This window comes from Electrophorus electricus, chromosome 13, assembly GCF_041902795.1.
Source record: "Electrophorus electricus isolate QZ-2024a chromosome 13, ASM4190279v1, whole genome shotgun sequence".
In the NCBI taxonomy this organism is placed as follows: Eukaryota; Metazoa; Chordata; class Actinopteri; order Gymnotiformes; family Gymnotidae; genus Electrophorus; species Electrophorus electricus.
The window spans coordinates 7,597,501-7,607,500 of record NC_137509.1 but is presented as its reverse complement, the minus strand read 5'-3'; the positions used below and the strand labels follow the sequence as shown (position 1 = coordinate 7,607,500).

At 42.3% G+C, this 10,000-nt stretch overlaps 1 protein-coding gene across 3 annotated transcripts in view; it reads left to right on the top strand.

Annotated features, from left to right (window-relative positions):
- fgf11a (fibroblast growth factor 11a) overlaps positions 1-10,000 on the top strand; it is a 50,706-nt gene that overhangs the window by 6,277 nt on the left and 34,429 nt on the right. The window contains exon 1 of one of the 3 annotated variants that reach the window (XM_081694956.1): positions 7,721-8,127. The exons of the other annotated variants lie outside the window; for them this stretch is intronic. The gene's annotated coding sequence lies outside the window, so the exon portion shown is untranslated. Of the gene's footprint in view, positions 1-7,720; positions 8,128-10,000 lie in introns of those variants that run through there. 3 annotated transcript variants of the gene reach the window in all.

The following is a 10,000-nucleotide window of genomic DNA, read 5'->3' as shown; positions in this document are numbered from 1 at the left end:
TCATAAAAGCCTCTAATTACGCTCACACTAACACACACACACACACACACACACACACACACCTACACCTCACCTCAAATACCACATTGTGCATTCTAAGCATGGTGGCCTTGTGCAGGGGTTCCAGATTGGTATCACATTATGTTCGGGCTCATTTTCAAACCCATGCTGGCTCACGCGCGCATAAACACGCATACACACCTGTTAGACTACTAATCCTGGCTGCTTAGGTGCATATGCCTTTACACATGCTACTGCGAAATGGGAGTGTTTTCCTCAGAGTGCTTTTCATGATTAGAAAGCACATGAGAGTGTGGAACAGCGCCTCCTTCAGGCTTCCAAAAACATACACATGCACTCCAGTACCTTTGATTTCATCAAGGTGAAAAAAAAAAAAAAAAACCTCACCAAAAATATGTACAAATTACAATGAAAAAGATGTCTGTGGACTCGGTATGAGTGAAGTTGTACAAAGAACAAAGACAAAAAGACAAAACTTTCGGATGAGTTTGCTCATTCACATTCACACTGCAATGACTCTACTCTTGACTCTTCTCACCACACTAAGAGAAGCAATATGCAACAGCAGGTGCCTTTTTAATAAAGCAAAGTGTGTGTGTGTGTGTGAATGTGAGACTATGTATGTATGCATGTGTATGTAGGTATGTATGAATAAGCCCTGCAGAATTGGCAGAGACTCCATATTGTTATTTTAAAACCATCTCTCTGAGTAGGACTTTTATAGCACACAACTTCATGTTTGGCTGTGGTCTTTTACTGCCCTATTTGATTGACTATGTGCACTCAGCTTGATTTAACTGGAACTAAAACTGTAAAGTACAAATTTGTCTCTTAGCCAGAAACCATGGAAAAATACTGTAAAAATGGACCAAATCATCAGCTTATGCAGAGTAGTTTTTCAATTGCATTGGCACATAACAAACATAACAGCATGTAGAATGAGGAGAATATTACTTCAGTACATATACAGGCATTTAGAAAGAATTATTTGCAGTTCAAGTGTAAGACATCTGCAGAGTCGTTCATTCGGTCTCCTTGCCACTAGAGGTAGTGAGGAAGTAGATGAGAGTTTTCCTGGGTGTGGGTGTCAAGTTAAACTAGTAAAAGCAGATTTGTTACCAAGTAGAACAAGCTCTTACTGCTGTTTCTTTTTAGCATGTCTACATGGCATCAGAGGTTAACCTCTGAATGTGTTCAGCCAGATCTGGATAAACCTAAGGCTGTCTGACAAATGCCTGAGTCCCAGGACTTGCAGGCCCTACAGCAATTTCTTGGCAGGACAAGCTATTGAAATTCATTCCTCTGTGTAGTGAAGTCACTGGCCCTTTGAGGGAATTGTTCTCCCAGAATGTGGAATGGGGCTGGCATGACACACATGATATGGCATTTGATAAACTAAAAATGGCTTTAGTGCACCCCCTGTGCTTCAGTACTCTCATGTGGCCAAACCAGTTGTTCCCTCAGTAGACCAATCACAGCCTGGCCTGGGTGCTGTATGTCTCCAACCTAGCCAACCACTAGTTTTTGCGTCATGTGCCCTCACTCACACACATTACAAAGGAAATTTTGGCATTGGTATTTGGGACCCAGAGATTTTATGATTTTATCTAGGACCATGGTGTCTCATTACCATTTCTTGATAACCAAAATACAGAAATCTTTGCACGCTGCATCAGTGTGTCTTCAAGGAAAGCTTGATCGCTACCGACTGTTGACAAACTCTTAGCTGCCACCGAGGCACATCGCGTCGCGCAGATGAATTCAGAGCTGCTGGTGAGAGTGATGTCACATGCAAGTAGCTTGTGTATAACATCGCAAATGGCTGGCCAGCTACTTCAAAAGAGCTCCCACACACTCAATTCAGGATGGGCTATTGCTTCATGGACAGATGTAGGTAATTTCACCAGCCCTACAGAAAGTTTATGTCAGTCAGCTACATCGGGGTCATCCTGGCATCGAAGCCATAACGCACAGGGCAAAGGAAATAATGTACTAGCCCCTCTGCGTATGTAGACATATAGAGAGCTCTCTTGTGCTGTTCACCATGCAATGCACTCAGTCCCCATGTTCAGCTGCTGCAGACATGGCAATGCAAAATGTTCTTGTTGACTCTTTTGTAGGTTGGTTTGAATGTAACCACCTGCCCGACACAAGGAGCATCACCATCAATGCAAAGGGACTTTGCTATCCAATGTGTTGACAATTCTCAGAGTTTTCAGACATATGGGACTTCAGACACGCTCGCAGATGTTCCCAGCATTTACAGACAAAGACTTTAGCGGATCATGCAGCGAGATCCAAAAGACACCTGCTTGTACAATCAGACTCTTCTCCATGTTTGCAACCTGCTCAGTGGCTGTTCTCCAGACCAATCAAAACCTTCATTCCTAAGTTCATACTCAATCCTGTCATTCATGCTTGGGTGATGGACACCAACACATGGAAAAGACTGAGAGGAAATGCGCGATGATTGAAATGCCCACCAGCTACCTCTTTTGCCCAAGGGCAAATCCCTAGAATGCAGACAGTGCATGGTTCCGACAGGCTGGCACTAGTAAAAGACCCTGCTCCTCTACTGAACAGCTATGTGGTCACATCACAGGGTGTCAGTTACGTCAGGAGCATGCATCACCTCCTCTATGTTCAAGAGCCTGGTCCTATCAGTTCAGAGGAGGACTTACCACCAGTCACCCTTCCAGATTTACGAGAACTTGCAGTCGATCAAGTCCAAACCTAATCAACCCAAGCAGCTGTGTGCAAAGGCTTGGTAGCAGCTGACCTGTAGTTACGTGATCAGGGAGAATCAGTTATGCTAAGTGATGGTTTCAAGGATATGTCCCATTGTGTTGAACGAATCTCACCATTTTGAATTACAATGGCCTGATTAGCTTTATTTTTGAGCTTCATGTACTCATACATTTTTGTTACCACTGTTCCATTATATTTCACCTTTTTGTATTGAGTGTGTATTGTTTTAGAAGAAGGGACATAGAGTTGTTAGGTCTATCACTCTGCCACTAGGGGCAGTCAGTAAGTAGATGAGTATTTTGGTATGTGCTAGTGCAGATGGGTACATTAGTAAAAGTAGGTTTGTGTCCAAACCTCACAAAATCATGATGTTGTGTCTTTTGAACAATACAAAGTCAAAGACAACTGAATTAGTAAAGATCAGAATTTCTAGGTTAATAATGATCAGATTTTGTTAGGTTAGTAAAGATCAGATTTTGTTAGGTTAGTAAAGATCAGATTTTGTTAGGTTAATAATGATTTTTAAATTTTGTTATAATAGCAGGACCTTGTAAGTCATTGCCATTATTTTTGTTGGCAAGGAACCTCTCAGTCAGAATTAGCCGTCCACTATCATTAGTACTGTGTAGACCGTTAGTCTTTGCTGAGGCTCCCCTAGGCCCCTGGGCATCTCAGGTGGTCTGGACCCAAAAGCCCCTTTGTGACAATGTGCACTGTAAAGTGCCATCCAAATATATCCGAACCGAGCCAAATTGAGCATTCCACAGTGCTCTGGAAGTTTCCTTTTGTAATGGTGCCATATTTCAGGCGTACAGAGTTTCATTACGTGCAGAGGCTGACAGCAGCGGAGGCACTTGGCTGTGTTCATTTACTATATGGGGAACTAAGACTCACCTGCCTTTTCCACTGAGTCTGTGTGTCGCAGGCTCTGTCCACGGAGCTCTCGTCTCAAATGGAGCTCCGTCTCGATTGATCAAGGTCACGCTGTCAGAGTCAGAAGAGAAAGGACAGGAAAAGCAGGGCTGTGTCACAGGTGCTATGTGCTCGGGGGATGAGGCACTGTGCTTCAGGAGCTTGCAGTAGTTTTCTAGTCTAGTGTAGCTACTGTACACATACTGTGTGGTTACATAGAAAAAAGGTATTGATGGAATATATAATAATGGCCTCAATATTTTACCTAACCATTTTTGCACAGAAGTGAATGTGTTTGAATGTTGAATAGAATTGTGTACGTTAGTTGTAATGACATGTTTAAATCTTAGTAGCCAAGAGAGGTGGCAGTGAGTGTCTGAATTCCTCTTTATTTCCTAGAGACTGCCACACTGCCACTGAAGTTCACCAGCAGTTCCAAAATTAAACTGAAACATTTAAGTGGGCCTGAAAAGCCAGGATAATCCTGTAATATGGAGAACATGGCTTCTGTTTTGAAAATCTGTGGAAACTACATACCACAGTGGCTCATTATGGAATGCTTATCAACAACTGGATCTTTTTTTTGTGTTAAATTAATGGGCTGTGTTGTTACTGACATTTTAATTAGGCTTTAAATAATACTTTGGAATAAAGTGAGCAGTTTAGTGACATACTAAAGTAGGCAGCATGAACAGCAATTATTTCTCTGACAATTGCTGTGTCATGCCTGACGTCTTATAGGGGAGATATATATATATATATATATATATATATCTCATATAAAAAGACTTTAATGAATGTATTGTGGTATAAAACATAAGTGTTCTCCATTCTAGCTGTGGATCCCTAAACAGTCAAAATTTGTGCTCTACCCCAACTCCCAAAAAACCTGATTCAAGCAATTAAGAACACTGAATACATACCTACTGCAACTGCACCAGGAACTGAGAGAGACCATCTGGCACCTCTGAGGGCTGAATTGAGAATAACTGGTATAAAACTGTATTATATTACGATACAGTTCATAAGTGCTGTCAGTAGAGAGAGAAAGGGGTCTTGGGAAGTTTTTACAACATGGACGGTGCTCTGTGTGTGGAGATGGGCAAGTATGTAAGCATGAATGAGAGTGGCTCCAGGCTGCGTTCTGAACGCAGGGGCATGTTCAGTATGTTTTGGGCGCTGGAGAGCTGTCTGGACAGGTGCACTCTAGTGGCCTTCATCATGATCACATGACATGAGATGGCCTGGTTGGCTTCTCAGTTGTGGATGTCTGTGTGCTTTCATTAGGGTTCTCTTTTTTCCCTGAAGGTGCAGTGTATATATATGTGTGTGTGTGTGTGTGTGTGTGTGTGTGTGTGTGTGTGTGTGTGTGTATGTGTGTATGTGTGTGTGTTTACACTCACCTTTATGTGGTTAATCTGTCTGGTGTGCTGAGCAGCTTGGCATGTCTCCAATGTCTGAGATCAATGGCACATTAAAGTGAAGGACGAGTCATGCACCTGTGCTCCTGTTATTCAGGGATAACACACACACAAACGTATGCATACACACACACACACAAACACACAAACATATGCATACAAACACACAGACACACACATACACACACACGCACACACACACACGCATCCAGACAGGATGCTGCAATTAGCAGTGTAATTCAAACACATAATACCACACATAGACTCCACTCTTTCTGACATACACACACACCCACACGCTCATCCTCTGGTAAACAAATCATGAAACACACAAAGCCTGGGAGGAAGACTTCAGATGCTTTCATCTGTACACACACAATTAAGCATCACCTACGGTGAGGCCGCACACAGGCTTTCACACCCAACTGGTTTAGGTCCCTACTAAACTATTCATCACACTGTCACTCTATCTCACTCTCTCAGCAGGAGGGTAAGAATGAGCGAGGGATGACGAGAATGACAGATGTCGATGAGGATGTGTTTTCATCCTTAAACAAGAATGCAGACAAAGTGTGTGTGTACAGACGTCCAAAGAAAATGACAGATTCTTTGAATAACTGCATATGCTGTCTGTAGATACTGCCTAGAGACTCTGACTGTATACACTGTCTATATATACTGCCTGTAGATACTGCTAGTAAACACTGACTGTAGAGACTCACTGTAAGCGTTGACTGTAGATACTGTCTGTAGACACTGTGTGAGGATAGACACTGACTGTGGACACCTTTGAGTTTCAGGGGTACCATGGCAGTGCACCTGAATGTGACTGTCAGCCTGTAATTGTAGCATAAATAACTGAAAACCCAAATAATCACCCAGAATTTAGGGGGATTGTGTTGACTATTTCTTCTGTGCCAGTCAGCCGATTTCAGTTTTAAGCAGACTGGAAGATGTGCAGAAGAATGAAGTGCAAACTGCAAGTGCTGAAGGAAAGAAAAAGATAGCAGCTCTGTCTTAGTCCAGTCAGAGAGGAGACATTTTCTGTTACTGACTGTTGGCTATCCAAATCAAATCAGTAAATGTAGCGAAAGTGCCAAATGCTGCTTTTAAACAAACACACACACACACATACACACTTATTATGCATACACCAACACACTGGTAGCAGTAGAATGAAGTGTTAGATTTATTCCACCCTTAGCTTGTGTTTAACAAATTCACTCAATGTAGACATGTGAGGCATGCAGCAGTGGGTACATTAGGGCACCACAGAACAGTCATAAGAACAGCCATAAGAACAGCCATAAGAACAGCCATAAGAACAGTCATAAGAACAGCCATAAGAACAGTCATAAGTACAGCCATAAGTACAGCCATAAGAACAGCCATAAGAACAGTCATAAGAACAGTCATAAGTACAGCCATAAGAACAGCCATAAGAAGTCATAAGAACAGTCATAAGTACAGCCATAAGTACAGCCATAAGTACAGCCATAAGAACAGCCATAAGAACAGCCATAAGTACAGCCATAAGTACAGCCATAAGAACAGCCATAAGAACAGCCATAAGTACAGCCATAAGTCATAAAATGCAGGTCTAGGTTACACAGCATTCTGAGTATTCTCTTTCATTGCATTATATACAGAATAAAAAAATATATAAAAATATATTTAGCCACTCAGTCTCAGAGTGTAAAAGGAACAGATGCCACATGCTAGACTAGGTCTCACAGCGTTACAGATCATTCGGGTGTTACTGACTGCTAGTCTGCTGGAGTTTAATTCAAACACACCTGCTCAAAAGATTACTGTAGTGACTTACATAAAGCACATACACACAACTAGCTTGGGTATCACCTTTTGAGGACAGAAAGAAGCTGGCAGTCTCACTGAACTCTTCTCACCTTTTCTGCTCATTCTTGCTAGGTGCACAGTCAGTGTATGCACATGTATGAATGTTGGTGTTTATTAAAGTTGAATCGGAAATCATCAAAACTTGTGCAGGTCTAAAACGTGTAACATTCGCTACAGCAGCTGCTAATTTTAGGAAAACCCCAAAATGTTTTCGTTTGACTCATCTCCATAGCAACAGAAAAAAAAAAAAAAGCATTGAGCTTGAGCATTTAACTCTGAGCTGTACAGTTAAGGCACGTGTCTGATAAAAGTATATTTTTTCCAGTTTTCCTGAATTACATGGAAAATTCTATTATTTCATAGCTGTGATTTTGGAAGGGCCCTATGAGAACTATAATTGCTCTGAGGTCTGCGCAGAGAGGGATTACCACAGGCTGAGTCTTGCTTTCCTCTTTCCTGCTCCTTTTCTCTCTAATTGCACTTTGGGCCCCTCTGTGATGTCTGTGCTGACTCCCTAGTCAGCAGAAAGTGTTTTGGAGAGAGAGAGAGAGAGAGAGAGAGAGAGAGAGAGAGAGAGAGAAGATGTGAAGAATGAAGTCATAAGATGGTCAAAGTGCCTCATTGGGATTGGATTAGAAGATCTAATTAAACATGTCCTAATGAACCTATTAATGAATGTAACATCGAGGAGGCAAATTGTGTGTGTGTGTGTGTGTGTGTGTGTGTGTGTGTGCGTGAGCGTGTGCGCGTGTGTGTACGTGTACGTGGGGGTAAGAAAGTGCACCTGTTCACACCACTCAAGGTTTTATTTCATTGGCATAAATGAATATGAACACACTCCCCCTGGAAGAGTAAAAACAGGCTGCAAATGTAATGAACACTTTCCTCTAAAAGTGTTCCAGCGTAACTGACACTGACCTTTTCAAATGGATCATGAGAAGACATTTTAAGACGTGGGCTGAAGACTTTTAGACTCACAAAACCTGAGAGATGCAATACAAAGGGTTTTTTTTGTATATATAACAGATCGGAGAGCATTCACGAGAGAATTCCATGAAGGAATAGTGCTTACTCACTAAACTCACTGGCTCTCCATAAACATCTGAGGAACATCTTAGCGTTTCAAAGGAGAGAAAGGGGAAAAAAGGAAAAAGCAAACTGCCAGCAGGTACAGAGCTTTATATTAAAAGGCAAAGCTGTGCGTGTGTGTGTGTGTGCGTGTGTGCTAGTCCTTCATTCATTATTTCCTTGCTTCTACTCCCTCCTTTTGTGTGTCCATATTGCTTATAATTATAGCTATAATTAGTGCTGTCTAGTAATATGGTCTTACACACACACACACACACACACACACACACACACACACACACACACACACACAGTTGACCTCCACATAAAACCTTCCACAAATACATCACATCTGACTGCAACATATGCACACACTCTTATGGCGTGAACCAGAATCTTTATGGGCATAAGAGCGAAATTACTTAAAGCTAATTAGCTTTGAGTGGCATCAATAGCTTCCTCCCCCACGACGCCCTTCTGCACTGTTCTAAGGTCAGAGTCTCTTTTGTAAACACTCTGATATAAATGCCTTTTTTAAGTACACTTCACCCTGTCATTGTTTGAATGGGCCTTTAAACCACTATTTAGCCAAATAAATGTTACATGGTAGCCAAGAAGAACGAGAGCTGAAAGGCTTTGGCGCACGCTTGCAGTGGGGTGTTGGCGTACTGTGCGGTGTCGAGCAGTGACGTTAGCAATCAGGAGTTAGCACAGTGAGGAGGAACTGTGTGGAGGTGTATCAATAGAGAATCTAGTTTAGAACCCCAAGGCATTCAAAACCTACCCACTAACTCTGTCTAGATCTCTCACACACTATCACTATTTATCAGACTTGTTACTACTTTAAGGCTGTGTTAAGTGCTCAGCATGTTGTGGTGACCATTGTTGGCCAGAGGATGGGCTCCCTTGAGTCTTGGTTCCTCTCAAGGTTTCTTCTTCATGCTCTAGGGAGTTTTTCCTTGCCACTGTCGCACTTGGCTTGCTCACTGGGGGCTTGGACTTGGACATTTGTAAAGCTGCTTTGCAACATCTGTCCTAAAAAGTGCTATGTAAATACATTTCTATTTGATTTGATTTGATTCCTATGAAGCACTGGTTAGTCACAGTATATTGGGAGAATTTTACAGTTTTACACATTAATGTATAGAATCACAGAATATCATTATAAAATGGCAAGTACAAATCTATTTAATTTCCCAAACTTTGCTGGGATGTATATGGTTTGCTGGGATGTATATGGCACGAAGTATACAGTTTTGTAAAAAAAAAAAAAAAAAGTGTTTAAAGGAAGATGGGGGTCATTTGACCTCTTATGTAAGGTTGAGGAGTTTTTCTTCTGATTCTAATCCTGCCATACTACAGTGACTCAGCAGAAATGTGACAGCAGTGAATGGCCAGCCACTGAACCTATGAACCAAAAAGAGAATCAAGGGGACAGCGGAGCCAAGGGTGTTCAGCAGTGGGGTTACAGCCACATTACCACTGCAGCGATCTGTCTTGTGATCCACTCAGATTCATTCAACTCAAATCCAATTCTCAGTGCTGGATTCTGTCATCACGGCTTGCTCAGGAGGTTATGCATTTTCAGTGCCGGACTGAAAGGCCACCAGAGAGTGACGTTCCCGGCAGACTGCTGTTTCTTCGGCCTCGCTCACCTGCTTCGCGATGACAGCGCCGGTGCAGAGTTGGCTGCCTCAGTCTGCTGTGGCGTTCTTTCACTTTCAGCCCATGTCGACTCCAACAGGACTGTTACAGTGTGCCAAACTAGTGGGGAGGGAGGGAGAGAGAGAGAGAGAGAGAGAGAGAGAGAGAGAGAGAGAGAGAGAGAGAGAGAGAGAGAGACAGCGAGCAAAGAACAAATCAGATTAATTGAAGAGTATTGATGCATGAGATGTGACTGCACACTTGTGATGTAAAGGATATGATTACACAAAGAGACGTATCCAGAGAATGAGAGAGAGAGAGAGAGAGAG